Source organism: Lolium rigidum, chromosome 6 (genome assembly GCF_022539505.1).
Source record: "Lolium rigidum isolate FL_2022 chromosome 6, APGP_CSIRO_Lrig_0.1, whole genome shotgun sequence".
Lineage (NCBI taxonomy): Eukaryota > Viridiplantae > Streptophyta > Magnoliopsida > Poales > Poaceae > Lolium > Lolium rigidum.
In genome coordinates this window covers 272,468,129-272,485,689 of record NC_061513.1, presented here as the reverse complement: position 1 = coordinate 272,485,689, position 17,561 = coordinate 272,468,129, and the positions used below count along the sequence as shown (strand labels likewise).

The 17,561-nt window shown below is 47.4% G+C and overlaps 1 pseudogene; it reads right to left on the bottom strand.

Annotated features, from left to right (window-relative positions):
- Nucleotides 1-1,203: 1,203 nt before the first annotated feature.
- LOC124664151 overlaps nt 1,204-17,561 on the bottom strand; it is a 34,533-nt pseudogene continuing 18,175 nt past the window's right edge.

Below are 17,561 nucleotides of genomic sequence, written 5' to 3'. Positions count from 1 at the left end.
CGGTTCTTTTTGCGCTTCTACAAAGTCAAGGGGCACGTCATACCAACCAGAGCGTAAGGGGACTCCAGGAGAGAGGCAACTATGGAACCTGTCTAGGGTTCCATCCCCTCGCCGCGACACCGCCGGTTTGCTCCGCCTCCGATGGCCTTAGGGCCTTAGAGGCGTGGCGGGCCACAACCCCTCGCAGGCCGGAGGATTCTCGGTCTTTTTTAAATTGTGTTTTAGTGTCTTCTTCGGAATGATGAGAAACCATGGTATATATATTAGAGATGCAAGTAGGTCAATATTAGGATACTTTTTTATCTTTTTTAATGCAAAGAATTAAATTAACTTTGCAAACTATTGTTGTCATCAGAAAAGTTAGTTCATTTTTCTGAGTTGAAGAGGGTAGACGGTATTCTAATATTGGCATACTGCGTGAACCAAGTGGCAGCCGTCGTTCGTACAGCTCCACAAGTCCACAGGCACACGGCGAGCCAGGTTTGAAAATGTCATGCAACACCTTTTGACCACCCTTATCATCTTCACGTAGACTTCTTCATGTAGACTTTTGGGGCAAATGGCGTACAGACTTGAAAAGCCTTCGTGTTTCATACTCGCATGTGCAATTAAATCAGTTCATACCTGTGAATTTATTGAGGCCGTGAGCGTAGTCAGTACTATATGTTGTTATACTGTGAGGTTTTCCGTTTTAGCTCGTGCCAAATGCCTCCACAAGCAGTTATCGTAGCCACTGTGTGTGGACACAGAACAAGACGCAGAGACCGCCCCCGTCAGAGAATGCCACGCTACACGCAGAGGATACGACGACATAGTAGACCGGTGTAACAGCTCTGTGCATATATACAACAGTTCATCTCCCAATCGTTATCCAAATAAGTGCTGGAGTAGTACACAGGACCACCTCGCCATTTGCCAAATACTGCCCATCACCTATGCTAGGGTTGCATGCATCCCTTGCAACTTGCTCAGGCTTGAACCAACCAGGCAAGGACCTTGATCGATCGCCCGTGAAGTAAATCCCTGCCTACAAACGCAGTCAGTTCTGCGGACCATAATGTCCGATATATATCTGCATATCCATGTGTGGAGTCAGGCTGGGGGCAAATGTATTACCAACGTAATTTTGCAGGATCACAATGGATGAACAGGTAATTTGTTGATTCCAGATGACCTTAACCACACATGATACAAGCGTAATCCGTATGAGGAAATTTTCTTTCTCAACATGTGGAGCATAGTATAGGGTTTCTCCTTGTATAATTAAGTTGGTCCATCATAGTAGAGCTAAATAGTTAACTTCATTTCTACTAAACTGCATGCATTTGCAATGACAGGACGCTCTTTGTTACAACTCCCACCGCATCGGGTTTCTTCTGTATTCGATTACAGCAAAATGGTGAGCGGACCTCTACAGGAAACACACCAGCAAATAGTATGGCACACCTATCAGGCTATCGAAATGATGATGATATGCGCACTCTGAAGAAGAATAGATACAAATGACTATACATTAGCTAATTTGATCTACGGAAGACGAGGCCCTTTTTTCCATCCTCTCTTCTTCTTCACAGCCTGCAAAATGCAGATGCTCCACATTAGGGTTCAAGGAACAGAGCATGGGGACAGTATTGACAACATTGTGTTCCTTCAACCAATTTCTGGCAACTAAAATCACACTTTCTTCGAATCGGGTCTTATAGCTGGTACTATATAAGATGCCACTGTAAAAGGCTCGAGTCACCAACAATATCCGATATGATGCAAGCTCTGCGAGCCTTAACTAGAAAATCTAGGTAGCCATGAATTTGGTAACCAAGCTTAACTTCAACCTAACCACATCGATCACGGTAACACGCTACCGATGGGAAGAACCAAGAGCTTTACAGTTAACTTCAAATGAAAAGGTGCTAACACTATCAGTGGGTAGAACCAAGAGATTTACAGTAAAATTAAAATTAACAATGTGCTAATGTGGCCCATAAAACATGCTAAAAATCATATAGTGCTCAATTATGAACTAAGAGAAAAGTGGGGCCATCACTTCATGATGACCCATTTAATATTGTCATGGAAATATCGGATAGTGAAAGGGATATTGATATACAGTGCTTTTACAAGAGATAAAGAGATCATACCATACTTCTGAACAATCTTAATACTAGAACAATCGTATCCCGTGGTCTGCAAAATTGGAATAGATAATAAGATAACCGGTAGGTAGTATATGTTCAGCATGACAGTGTATAAACTCATCAGTAATTTCAAATAGCAAACACAATGGAGTGTGTTCTCAAAGGACAAAGCCAAGGATGGGGTATTCAGTTCAAGTTTAGTTTAAATTTCCAGATAGCATACTTAATAAAGGAACTTGGTCATGAAACTACATGCTTTTGACTGTATTAGACAGGTACATTTTTTCTTTAAATAAGTGACATCTACCGTTGTTTAAGGACAACCAGTAATAGTCCATGCTGCTAAAATATACGAGGGTGTTATAACTTTGCACCTAATCTGAATGAAGCGAATAGCCGGTCGATTTGGTACTTCCTCGAAATAGGCTTTCGTCCCGCTTTATAAATAAAGCAACGACCATACAAGAGTTCACGAACTAAAAAGAAAATGCTGGGGCAGCAGCAAAACATGCCCAATGAAAAGGTAAGATACAACAACTCAAAAAGAAGGAAGACGACTCAAAAAGAAGGAAGAATGCCACGGAACGACACCACGAAAAGATGCCGCAACCTATGCGCCCTCCGAGTTTGTCCCACCATGCTACTTGCACCCCGATCCCCGAGCCCCGAGACAGCACCTCCAAGAAGGAATGCGACATAGCAACGACGGTACTGTCCGGATCAGCGAGCTGATCCTAGGGTTTCCCTCGTTACTCTAAGGAGAGTGGAGGGGGGAAACCTCGAAGCCCTCCAAGAAGGAATGGCGACACCCTCAGGCGCCACCGCGTCGGTGCCGGACCAGCCAGCAGGAATTTCTCCCGTTCCCCTCAACCACGTCCCCAAAGGATCGAAAGCGCATCAACCCAGCGAAGAAGCACACACACGGACAGGGACGGATGCAGCATATGCAGGGTGACATAGAAAACAAACAACACTGCAGCCCACAGGGCTCAGGCCCAGAAGGGCCCTTAAGCAGCTGATGACCCACAAGTATAGGGGGTGTATCGTAGTACTTTCGATAAATAAGAGTGTCGAACCCAACGAGGAGCAGAAGGTGTTGACAAGCAGTTTCGATGAAGGATTCACTCTAAATGCTCACAGACAAGTTTTCAGGGGGTTTTGGTATAGCAGATAAATAAAATACAAGTAAGTAAAATGCGAGAATAATAATTGCAGCAAGTGGCCCAATCCTTTTTAGCACAAAGGACAAGCCGGTTTGTTTACTTATGATGACCAAACATTCTTGAGGACCCACGGGAATTTAGTCTAGTGCTTTCGCTTCATATAGTTGATTAATCTTCATTGTTTTGATAAGTGTTGTGTGGGTGAACCTATGCTAATGCACCGCCCTTCCTAGGACTAATACATACTTGTGACTAAACCCCTTGCAAGCATCCGCAAATACAAGAAAGTAATTAAGATAAATCTAACCACAGCCTTAAACTCTGAGATCCTGCTATCCCTCGTGCATCGATATACCAACGGGGGTTCAGGTTGTTGTCACTCCGGCAACCCCACAATTAGCAAACGAATACAAGATGCATTCCCCTAGGCCCATAAAGGTGAAGTATCATGTAGTCGACGTTCACATGACACCACTAGAAGAATAACACCATAACTTAAATATCAAACCATTAAATATCACTCAACATAGTTCACTACTAACATTTAGACTTCACCCATGTCCTCAAGAACTAAACGAACTACTCACAAGACATCATATGGAACATGATCAGAGGTGATATGATGATGGATAACAATCTGAACATAAATCTTAATTCAACGGTTTCACTCAATAGCATCAATAACAAGGAGTAATCAACACCGGGAGAGTTTCCCCTATGAAATAATCAAGATTCAACCCTAGATGTTACAGCGGAGATGAGGTGCAGCGGTGGAGATGACGGTGTCGGTGGTGGAGATGATGATGATGATGATCCCAATGAAGTCCAGCTCGATGACGGTGACGATGGCGACGATTTCCCCCTCCGGGAGGGAATTTCCCCGGCAGATTTCTGCCTGCCGGAGAGCTCTTTTCCCTCCGGTGTTTTCCGCCCCGCAGAGGCGGCTATGACTATCCTCGATGTTCTGTCGCACCTTAGGGTTTCTGCGAGATGAAGTACGCGAAAGGGCGATGGTCGAGGGGGGTCGTGGGCCCCCTCCCCACATGGCGGCGCGCCAGCCCTGGTGGCCGCGCCGGCCTATGGGGAGGGCCCATGGCGGCCCTCCTCGGCCTCCCCTTTTGGCTGGCTCCGTCATCTGAGAAAATAGGAGCTTCGGTATATTTTCCGTCAATTGTTGATCTTCAGAAATATTGTATCCTGACGGTGCTTTTTCCAGCAGAATTCTGACTCCGGTGAGTAATTCTCCAATAATCATGAAACATGCAAAATAGGTGAAATAACATAAGTATCATCTCTAAATATGAAATATATCAATGAATAATAGTAAATTATGATATAAAATAGTGATGCAAAATGGACGTATCAACTCCCCCAAGCTTAGACCTCGCTTGTCCCCAAGCGAAATTGAACTCGATACACAAGACCACATGTTTATGGAGTGAAGAGTCAATAAACAAAATACAGAGAAGAAGCATCACATTTATTAATTCACACAAGACATTCTAGTAAACAACTTCCTCATATAACTCAACTTGAGACAAGTAAAGGAAATCACAAATAAAGGTGCATAGGAAATCATAATTGGTGACGGCAAACTTCGTTCTTGGTCAAAGAACAATTAACAGATTGTACTTATCTTTCGAGCAGAGCCTTTATATTTGAGCTTATATGGCAGATCTTACATGCTCAATCATAACAATCTCCTCATAATCATTGATAACCTTCAGAGTCATATTCATTCAGATAAAATTTGTACTAAACAAGGAAGAATAAAAGACATGATTACATAGATCACAATATAAATGGTTGGATCACAACAACTCAATTGCTTGCTTGAGATCGAGGGAAATAGGTTTACTGACTCAACATAAAAGTAAAAGATAGGCCCTTCGCAGAGGGAAGCAGGGATTAAATCATGTGCTAGAGCTTATCAAGTTTTGAAATCATAAAGAGAGCATAAAAATAAAGTTTTGAGAGGTGTTTGTTGTTGTCAACGAATGGTAGTGGCACTCTAACCCCCTTGCCAAACAGACGTTCAAAGAGCGGCTCCCATGAAGGACGTTATCTCTACCAGCAAGGTAGATCATCCCTCTTCTCTTTTATTTACACATGTACTTTAGTTTTATTTATGGATGACACTCCTCCCAACCTTTGCTTTCACAAGCCATGGCTAACCGAATCCTCAGGTGCCTTCCAACATTTCACATACCATGGAGGAGTGTCTATTTGCAAAATTAAGTTGTTTACTGATGAATCAGGGCAAAACATGTGAAGAGAATTATTAATAAAAATTAATTAATTGGGGCTGGGAACCCCGTTGCCAGCTCTTTTTGCAGAATTATTGGATAAGCAGATGTGCCACTAGTCCATTGGTGAAAGTCTGCCCAACAAGATTGAAAGATAAAACACCACATACTTCCTCATGAGCTATAAAACATTGACACAAATAAGAGATAATAACTTTTTGAATTGTTTAAAGGTAGCACATGAAGTATTTACTTGGAATGGCGAGAGAAATACCACATAGTAGGTAGTTATGGTGGACACAAATGGCATGGGTTTGGTTTAAGGTTTTGGATGCACGATAAGCATTCCCTCTCAGTACAGGTCTTTGGCTAGCAAGGTTGGTTAGCAAGCATAAGGGTTGAGGGAAAACAAACAAATATACATGACGTGGGCACTACCTTTCGGGTAACCCACATTACCCTATCCTGTATTGATTAATTGGAGGCCCATGAAGACACATGAAGGCGAGATGGGCCACTAGGACGGCGCACTAGAAGGTTCCTTGACGGGCAAGACAAGGAAGCGATCGAACAAGGAAAGATCGGATCTAAAATTACTGTAAACCTAGTCGTACTCGGTGAGACCTCTTGAGACCTGGCCTCCTATATAAAGGCCAGGAGAGGGGCTGCCGAGGGACACAATCAATCTTAGCAATCTTAGCCAGAAGAAGCTTAGAGCTAGGTCACCTTAGCAATAGCCATCTCGACGAGATCTCAGCCGAACTATTCGGCACCCCATTGTAACCCATTATCATCATAATCAAGAACAGACAGGCAGGACGTAAGGGTTTTACCTCATCGAGGGCCCCGAACCTGGGTAAATCGCTCTCCCCGCTTGTCTGTGAACCGATGTCTCGTGTCAGCTTGCAGGATTCCATCAACCCTAAGCCCCTATCGGAGGGCATTGGCGAGGAGTACCCTCGACAATTGGCGCCGTCTGTGGGAAGCCTGTCGGCACAAGGCAAGTCATCGGCAGTACCAGTCACGTCCGCGGCGTTCTTACTCGAATCACCGACACCAGCAGAGTCAACAGATCCGATCCGCTGCGGGTCCTTCGAGTTCGTGCCGCGCCGCGAAGTACTTCACCCAAACTCTATGGCATCATCTCATGACACGGAGGCTGTTTTCGGTGGCGTCCACTTCGTCATCGACTCCGGAGGTTTCCTTCGCCTCCCTAAGGCCGGCGCGTCCGACTCAAAGGCCGCACCTCCGGAGGGTGCCCATTCAGCGACAACTCTAAAAATTTCACCCAGAAGCATACAAGGGAGCGACCGAGGGAATCTCGACACCACGGCTGGACAAAGGAAGAGACGAAGAAGCTCACATCGTGAGGAGGAAGGCAGAACAGCAGTTCATCCTCGACAGTTCGAGCAAAGATGCCACGACACATCGGCAATCAGGGGCCGCACCCGTTCTCCGTATCTTTCGGCTACAGAGCAACTCGAGGCGCCATGTTACCTCCACTTATACTTTGATCCAAAGGATGGTCGGGAGAAGTCCAGTCATTTGTTGAGGAACTGCCGACACTTCCTAGAGATTCGACAGTTCTGTGATGACCTTAGAGCCGAAGCTATGTCAAGAGTTCGCATGATGGAGGAGAAGGCAAGGTCCTACGACCATTTGACAGAACCGTATGTACCAGAACCATACGAGCCAATGGAAAAAGATGAATATGAACCAGCCGAAGTATTCCCAGCACTACGTGGACAAATCAGCATGATCCATAAAACCAGCTTTTCGAAGAGAGAAGTCAAGAAGTTCTCCCGAGAAGTAAAATATGCGGAAGTCGCCATGGTCGATACGCCGGATTTCATCGACTGGTCAGAACAAAGCATCACCTTCAGCAGGGCAGATCACCCGAAAGCTGTTCCAAGGCCCGGTCACGCGGCCCTTGTCCTTGAAGCACAGATTGGAGGGTACAGTATGGGCAAAGTATTCATGGATGGAGGAAGCGGCTTGAACCTGCTATTCGCCAGCACAATGAGAGCAATGGGTTTAACAGTCGACATGCTAAGAGAATCTGACACAGGGTTCCACGGCATTATACCGACCCGACCCGCTTACTCGCTAGGCAAAACATCATTGGACGTAGTCTTCGGCACGCCCAGTAATTTCAGGAAAGAAAAGATCGAGTTCGAGGTAGTCGACTGGGAATCTCAGTACCACGCCATCCTCGGCAGACCTGCGTTTGCTAAATTCATGGCCGTGCCTCATTATGCATACCTGAAACTGAAGATGCCAGGCAACAACGGGACCCCAATAACCGTTCACGGCAGCTTCGCTCGATCAGACAACTGCGACAGGGAATTCCAGAAGATCGCCTCGAAGTTTGGAGCCAAAGAAGAACTCAACGCGATCGATACCATCACAGACCACACACAACCACCAGCCGACAATCGAAACGTAAGATCCGATGAGTTTGATGCTGCAAAGGAAACTAAGAAGCTGCAGGTGCATCCTACTGATCCGAAGAAGACGGTCAATACTTCGGCTGACCTTACTGACGCATAGGAAAGCGCGCTCATCGAGTTCCTCCGTGAGCGCTGGGAGATATTTGCATGGGAACCATCCGACATGCCAGGTATCCCCAGGGAACTCGCTGAGCACGCCCTAAATGTTGACCCGACAGCCAAACCAGTGCAGCAATCAATGCGACGATTTTCTGAACCGAAGAGAAGAGCAATTGGCGAAGAAGTTAATCGGCTCCGCAAGGCAGGATTTATTCGGGAGCTTAAGGAATCTGAGTGGGTGGCCAATCCCGTCATGGTGCCAAAGAAGGACACAACCGCCCTCCGCATGTGCATCGATTACACCAGCCTTAACAAGCATTGCCCGAAAGATCATTTCCCATTGCCTCGAATAGACCAGATAGTCGACTCCACGGCCGGGTGCGACCGTCTCTCTTTCCTCGATGCATACTCCGGGTACAATCAGATCAAGCTGAAGAAGGAAGACCAGGAGCTAACCGCGTTCATCACCCCGCACGGCGTTTTCTGTTACAACGTCATGACCTTCGGGTTGAAAAATGCAGGAGCTACTTACCAACGCTGCATGCAAGCTTGCCTTGCGGAGCAGATTGGAAGAAATATTGAAGTTTACATCGACGACATCGTGGTGAAAACGAAGCACGCAGCCACACTCATCGATGACTTACGGGAAACCTTCGACAATCTGGACAGATACAAAATCAAGTTGAATCCCAAAAATGCTTCTTCGGAGTGCCGGGAGGACAAGTACTTGGGTACTTCATATCAGCCGAGAGGAATCGAAGCCAATCCCTCAAAGATCAAAGCTATTCTTGATATGGAGCCGCCAAAGAATCTGCACCAAGTGCAGCGGTTAGCGAGCCGGCTAGCAGCACTCAGCGAGGTTCATTGCAAAGCTAGGGGAGAAAGCTTTGCCCTTCTACAACCTGATGAAAAAGTCGGAAAAATTCGAGTGGACAAAGGAGGCACAGGAATCCTTCGACAACTTGAAGAAAATCTTATCGACCTCCCCGGTGCTCGTGACTCCGCGCGAGAAGGAGACGTTGCTCATGTACATAGCCGCAACAGCACAAGTCTTCAGCAGCGTTTTAGTCGTCGAACGAGAGGAAGCAGGGAGAGTTCATGGTGTGCAGAGGCCCGTTTATTACCTCAGCGAAGTGCTCACTCCTGCAAGGCAGAGGTATCCCCATCACCAGAAGCTGGCGTATGCAGTATGGCGGTCGGCTCGCAAGTTGCGGCACTACTTCACGGAGCACCCGATTAAAGTTGTAAGCGAAGCACCCCTGAAGAGCATAATGACCAATCCGGAAGCCACGGGTCGAGTATCCCAATGGGCTATCGAACTAGCGCCACATGACATAACTTACGTTAATCGAACGGCGATAAAATCCCAAATCCTCCCAGATTTCGTGGCAGATTGGATCCAATCACAGACGCCGGCAGTACCCGATATGTCAGGATCATGGATAATGTACTTCGACGGGTCAAAACGGAGCACGGGTGCAGGAGCAGGAGTGGTGCTGATATCACCGCAGGGAGATAAGATGAAGTATATACTGCGTATGAATTTCTCTCTGCCGACAAACAATGAAGCAGAATACGAAGCGCTGTTGCACGGAATGAAAATGGCAAAGGCGTGTGGTGCTACTCGTCTGGAGATCTACGGAGACTCAAACTTGGTGGTGCAGCAGTCGATGAACCTATGCGACGCGATCAGCGACAACATGATCGCCTACCGGCGGCCGTATTAGAATATGGAAGCTAAATTCGAAGGATGCGAGCTCAAACATATCGGCAGAGCCAGTAATGAGGAAGCCGACACTTTGGCAAACATCGGGTCCACATGCTCTCCCATCCCAGACGGAGTGTTTTACGAAGTGATCACTCAACGATCGATAAAAGAAAAGACGTCGGCACCTCCAAAGTCATCGGCTGATGAATCAGAGGCAAGCTCAAAGCAAACTCCTTCGGCTGAAGAATCTCCAACTCCTCCTGCCGAACAAGTCCTCCTCCTCGAGCCACTATGGACCAAACCGTTCCTAGCGTATCTAACAAAGCAAGAGCTGCCAGAGGACTCTGTGGAAGCTAGGCGAATCGTCAGACGCTCAAAGGCCTTCACCGTGATAAATGGTGAGCTTTACAAGCGTAGCATCTCAGGGATCTTCCAAAGGTGCATCGCCATTGACGATGGAAAAGCACTGTTGCGCGAGATACACGAAGGAACCTGCGGACATCACGCAAGGAGCAGGGCCCTTGTGGCAAAAGCCTTTAGGGCAGGATTTTACTGGCCAACGGCAGCGTCGGATGCTAGGGATCTAGTCATGAAGTGCGATCCCTGCCAACGTTTTTCACCAAAACCACACGCTCCTGCAACGGACCTAATGACAATACCCTTGGCATGGCCTTTCGCTCAATGGGGACTCGATCAAGTTGGGCCGCTGCCAAGATCGTCACCCGGAGGACACACGTACTTGTTGGTTGCAGTCGACAAATTCACTAAGTGGATCGAGGCAGTACCTGTGCGAAACCAAAAAGCTGAAACAGCGGTTCAATTCTTCAAGGGAATAACTTGTCGATTCGGTATGCCCCACAGACATCGTCACAGACAACGGCTCCAATTTTGATTCCGAGGAGTTCAGGAAATTTTGTGATGATGGAGGAATCAAATTGAAATTCGCATCAGTCTCTCACCCCCAGACCAACGGCCAGGTGGAAAGGATCAATGGCCTAATAGGAGATGGCCTCAAGAAACGCCTTAAAGGCGCAGCCGGAGCCTGGGTCGAAGAGTTACCATCTGTACTCCTGAGTTTGCGTACTACACCCAACAGTTCGACTCAATATACTCCATTCTTCTTGGTGCACGGAGCCGAAGCAGTCCTACCAGCCGACGTCCGATTTGAAGCGCCTCGAGTGACAGCATACACAGAGTCCTCCTCCAACATCGCACTACAAGATGTTGTCGATCTCCTTGATGAAGCACGAGATATCGCCTTGGCAAGAACAACGGTGTACCAGCAAGCGCTGAGAAACTACCACAGCCGACGAATACGCAGTCGAAGTTTCAATGTTGGGGATATGGTACTGCGGCTGAAGCAAAAAAGACCCTTGAAGCTAGAATCCCCATGGGAAGGACCATACATCATCACCGAAGTGATACCAGGAGGAGCCTATCGGCTCAAAAATCCAGCTTCAGGGAAAGACGTCGAGAATCCGTGGAACATCGCGCAATTGCGACGGTTCTATACATAGGACACGATTGTTTTGTCAACGGCCTATAAGGTTGCTTTTACATTATGAATAAAGATCTAATCAGATTGTCTCTCTTTTTTCTTGCTTCAGGCTTCGGCATCCGAACATAACGTTTGGAGCCCCTACCATCGGCTCTAACTCCCATCGGGAGCTCTGGCCCAAAAGCAATATGCTTACACAGTGTCATTAATTAAATACTCTCAGCGAGAGCTAAGATTAATGACACACAAAAACAACCAATCCAAGCCTCGAAAAATACGCGAGCGCTGCAGTCGATGGTTACATTATCACAAGATAAGGCTCAAACCGGTGCACCGGGTGACGAAGCCAAACTCTCGAATAAACTACATATCGACTTCGCAATAACATTGCATAAAATTCAACGAAGTCGTCGAGAAAGCAGGTTGAACTGATCACTCAGCCGCACTCGACAATAAAATATCAATCCAACTAACATAGCGTGCAGCGTACGCAGTAAACAATCTTATGCAGAAACAAGGTTATTATATTTATAATCGGGTTCCTCGGTCCCAGTGGGCCTTCAGTTCCTTTTCAAGGCATGATTCCATCCGAGAAACGACGGTGTAAGCAGGACCTCTAGCAACATCATAGTACTGGCTTAAATCTCTTTCAGTATTTGCTACGGCTCCCAAGTCTAGAGTTGGATGGCACGCCAATATTGAAGCAAAGGCAAGCTCAGCACCAGCCAGAAGCTCTTTCCGCACCAACTGTCGAATCCTCTCAGGGGACTTGAATCGGGTGAACAAGCCAGACAAGGTTCCGGGTGCTTGGTCCAGAGGAAACAAGGTGTTCCAAACCATCGTGAGATGAGCATAGTACTTATCAAAATAGTAATGCGCCTTCATCACCCGGTACTTAAACTTCGCCATAACGACAGCCTTCGGACGATGCAGCCATAAACCATGCGTCGGATGTGCAACATCAGTCATCGCCTCAACCTCTTCATGAATCTTCCTGTCCTCTTCAGCTGCATCCGAAGCTACGACTGGAAAAGGGACGAATGTCAGATAAAAGAACATTCAAGCTATGCCAGAAGTCGGAAGATAGGCTAATACTTACAGCCCAAGCTTTCGGTAGCAACATGAAGACCATCGAGAGCATATTGTTCGACAGCAGTCGCTATCTCTCCCTTTTTCTTCACCAAGGCTGCCATCGCACGAAGAGAAGTAATGTCTTTATTTAGACAAGACACCTGATCACGTAAGCGACGAACAAGGCCTGACTCGTCATTACTCGAAGAATTCGGAGAAAGCTCGGCACGGGAAGAAGATGAAGGAATGCAGCAGTACAGTCCCCAGTTCAGACCAAGCATTAACATAAAAACTCCCATCGGGAGCGTTCAACATGCATTTTACAGACAAAAGGATGTTTGAATTGGCAACAGAGCCGAATTTTAATTAAGCTACTTCAAGCTACGGATGATCTTATTTACAACAAGTCAAATAACAGTTCAAGGATTCGCCGACGATGAGCCAGGGGCAGACTCAGGAACAGGCTCGGCTCGCGCTTCATCCACCAGCTTCAGAAGGCGGTTGGCGCAAGTTATCGCCGATCTTTTGAAAGGCTCAAGGTCGACCAGATGGTTTTCATCATCAACAGGCAGTGCCTTAGAAAACTCCTCCAATTCTGACCCCATCCCATGGCCCATAAGCAATTGAAAAGTAAGAACCGCCCCAATCACGCGGCTACGGCGTTTAAGTACCTCCACGGGCTCGGAAGGATCAACGAGGAAAGCATCCGCCAACTCGTCGAGAGTCTTGTCCTGCTTCATCTTCGGGAAGATCATCGAGTATAGCCTCGACAATGCTCCCTTGGTCTTTTGCAGTAGTCCAAGGACCTGGACATTAGACTCAGCGGCAAGTGACAAGGCATCGACTGTGGAGTCCACTCGAAGCTGATGACGACGGCTGACAGTTATATTGGCGGCCTCTGAAAGAAAGATATATCAGTAACCAATAAAGAATCACCAATTAAAAAGCGGGATACCGTGGGTTTTCACCTAATAAATCCTTGACGGATTCGCGGAGGACACCTTCCTTCTTATCGACTGCAATCGCCGCCGCTCGCCTGGCTTCTTGTTCGTCCTTCATCTGTTGCTTCAGCTTCGACAGCTCTCTCTTCAGCAAGGCATTTTCGTTCTTGACGTCGGAAGCAAACCTGTTGGCTTCTAACACCTGATCAGCCGAGGTCTTGACGCTCTTCCGGAGCTGGGCGTTTTCAGCCTCTAGTCGGGTAAATTGCTCAGCAAAATCTGCCACAGCGTCGACTGTGGCATAAATCGGCTGCGACAAGGAAGAAGGGAGAATTAGTCGATAAAAAGAGAAATTTAGCAAAACAAGGCAACATAAAAACTTACGTGGTCACGAGAAGCCAACGAAGCAGGAGGATCACCGGGAGGAATAACCTTCGACACCGGAATTTTCTCTACAGCCGCCCTGGTAGGAGGCGTTGACTTGGCGGGAGAAGGATCTGACTCCTTAGCCGATGCTGCTCTCTCAGAGACTAACTTGGCCCTCTTCGCGAGAGGAACATCGTCATCATCAGAGCTACTTAAGTAAAGTGCACAGTTAGCATGCAGGATGACAAGAAATAAATCAAGAAAAAAGAGTATAGATGCTCACAGCTCCAGATCATCTTCATCCGCGAAGAAACTTGTTTTAACAGGGAGAAGGCGGAGGAGTTTCAACGGCATCATTATCTTGGTCGCTAGGACTAGATTCAGCCGTCGTGATGAAATCATCATCTATCTGCAAGCGGCGCTTGCTCCTGGTAAAAGCGGCATCTTCGGCAGTGTCGCCCTCTTGAACATCGCTGTCCTCAAGGACCTGCTGGGCGCCTTCAGTTCCGTCAGAATCATCATCATCATCCTCCGGTTCCACACCACTTTCTGGTGGAGGAGGATAGCATCGGACGACGACTGGGGCCTATCAAAAAGAGTAAAGAAAATTGTAAAATACGGCGAAGCAAAAAGAATGAAAGCATGCGAGGGGCAGTAAGATTACCTCGGACGGGAGGTGGTCGAAATCGTAGGGAGGACGAGACGATGTCAGGACGATGGTGTCCTTCGTACTGAGGCATGTTAGGCGACGAACCTCGTCCCGAAGCTCATCTGCCGATAGGTCGGCAGAGTTGATCCTTGACTTGTCGCCTTTGCCAGTATAAAGCCATAACTGGTGAGGGCGGGACATCAGCGGCTGCACTCGACGTTGTAGGAACACTGAAACTACTTCAGTGCCGCACATCGTCAGACCTCCTGTATTCTTCAAGGTGACTATTTGCTCAAACAGTTCATCGGCTGTCGCCTTTTCTTCGGGAGAAAGGGCGTTTTGCCAAGACTTCTTCTTCTGAGCCACCAAGACATCATCAAAGGGGGGGAGATTTGAACGCCGCCCAGAAACGGCGGAATCTCGCAGGTAGAACCACTTGTTGCGCCAGCCTTGGACGGATTCCTTCATTGGGTAGTCGAAGTAGTCGACCTCCTTCCTGACGACGAAGCCGACGCCACCAACGACAGGGGGGCCATTGCTGTCGTTGTGACGCTTCACATAGAAGATCTTCCTCCAAAGGCCCCAGTGAGGCTCAATGCCGAGGAAGGCCTCGCAGACGGTAATAAAAATGGAAAGGTGGAGGATGGAATTTGGGGTCAGCCTGCCGAGCTGAATCCCATAGAAGAAAAGGAGGGAGCGAAGAAACTCGTGAGCCGGAAGAGAAAGGCCACGAAACAGGAAAGCAGCAAACATGACGGTGAAGCCCTTTGGGGGCTTAGGGCGAGTAACCGAACCTGGAAGACGAATGTCTTCCTCAGATGCGGAGATGAAGCCGAGAGCGCGAAGCTTGTTGATGTCACGGTTGGAAATGGCGGAGGCGCTCCAATCACGGCTAACTTTGACCGCCTCCGAGGTACTGCCGCTCTTCTTCTTGCCCATGGTGAACGGAGCTTCTGGTGAAGAGGCAGAGGAACAGGGAGGCTTGAGGGAGAAGATGAGCAGTAAACGGGGTAAAAGATAAAAAGAGAGGAGGCCCCCTATTTATCCCGTAAGAATTTGTGCCCAATCGTGGCCATAACTCCACAAAGCGTCGTGGGGGTGGGGCAGATCTGACTGTACACGTGGCGCTTGAAGAAGGAGTGGAACCGGCGGCCCATTATTCCCACGTCGTGCGAAAATCGAGGAGACGCCTCGATCGCCACGCGTGCATTGGTCAAGCCCTAAAAACTGCCCGCGCAGAGCTAGGGTGGGCCCGTCAGGTCAAGTCTTGTCAATCAGCCCACAGCAGTTACACGTCAACAGTGACGTCATAAAAAAAACTTGAAGCATTCGAAGGAAAAAAGAAAAGCTATCGGATGAAGGACTTGAGTCTACGCCCGGCTGCAGACATCCGTACCTAGACTCGGGGCTACTCCCATCGGGAGCGCCGACGCGCACCCGATAAAATGAAGACTCGACAGAATGAGCGAGTCGAAGGAAGAAGGTTTGAGTCGCACTCGGTTGCAAGCGCTCGCACCCAGACACTCGGGGGCTATTACTCCCATCGGGAGCGCGTGATGCACACCCGATAGAAGTTTTTGCACTCCAGGATCATGCCCGGGGACTTGATTCTGTGTAGGGTAACGTTGTTTTGCCATCGGCAGTTAACCAAACAACAGTTGGGCACGTTACTCATTATCCTTTGCATAAAGAAAATATATCGGATGACCTATGAAAATCTGTGGAAAACATCGGCAGAGGAAAATATTCGAGTGGTACAACTTGAGTCTACGCACGGATTGTGAGCATCCGTACCTAGACTCGGGGGCTACTCCCATCGGGAGCGCTGACGCGCACCCGATAAAATGAAGACAGAGCAGATTCAAGATGAACAAGGACAATGAAGGAGAAGAACATCGGAGAAGACATACTTTAGTCTCTACCCGAACTATCTTCGGCTAGACACTCGGGGGCTACTGACGTGGGCACTACCCTTCGGGTAACCCACATTACCCTATCCTGTATTGACTAATTGGAGGCCCATGAAGACACATGAAGGCGAGATGGGCCACTAGGACGGCGCACCAGAAGGTTCCTTGACGGGCAAGACAAGGAAGCGATCGAACAAGGAAAGATCGGATCTAAAATTACTGTAAACCTAGTCGTACTCGGTGAGACCTCTTGAGACCTAGCCTCCTATATAAAGGCCAGGAGAGGGGCTGCCGAGGGACACAATCAATCTTAGCAATCTTAGCCAGCAAAAGCTTAGAGCTAGGTCACCTTAGCAATAGCCATCTCGACGAGATCTCAGCCGAACTATTCGGCACCCCATTGTAACCCATTATCATCATAATCAAGAACGAGACAGGCAGGACGTGAGGGTTTTACCTCATCGAGGGCCCCGAAACTGGGTAAATCGCTCTCCCCGCTTGTCTGTGAACCGATGTCTCGTGTCAGCTTGCAGGATTCCATCAACCCTAAGCCCCTATCGGAGGGCATTGGAGAGGAGTACCCTCGACAATACATGTGATAGAAACAATCATGCATCTTCCTTGTAAGCACAAACAATTTTAACTTCAGAATACTAAACTCATTAGCTAACAAGAAAGAAAGATAAAGAAATAATATATCTACATGTATTTCCCTCTTTTGTACTTAAGCCTCAAAGTATTGTTGTTGTTGACCAATGCTAAGTTTGCCAAAACCGAATTGATTTACTTGATGCTCCCAAAGTGATACCAATACTAACAACAAGATCAATCATATAACATAAATTGCAAACTAAAATAAGGTGTGCAAAACGTAAATGATAAAACTTCTCATTAATATTCCATAACGATAACTCACACCAAGGGATACGTAGATAACCAACTAAAAGAGAGATACTTCCACACTGCAAACCATCTTATATGATAACTTCCCTACTCATGATATGACACTACTTGACAGTAAAAAGGTAAAAGATAGTGATGATGTGATACCGCGGCACTCCCCCCAAGCTTGGAACAAACCAAAGGGGGTGCCAATACCAATGATGAATTACTCCTTCGGTGGTGGTGGTGGATTCTTCCCGTCATCAAACTTCCAAGGAAGAGGCTCTCCATCAACAAACGACGTCTTGGTCTCAGGAATCCTGAAACTAGCAGCATAGCTTATGTGTTTAAACCTGTTTTCATACTCACAGTTTTGATTCTGAACATCATAAAGTTGCGCTTGGAGTTTGTTGGTAGTGTTGTGAAGCGAGAGGATATCGTCC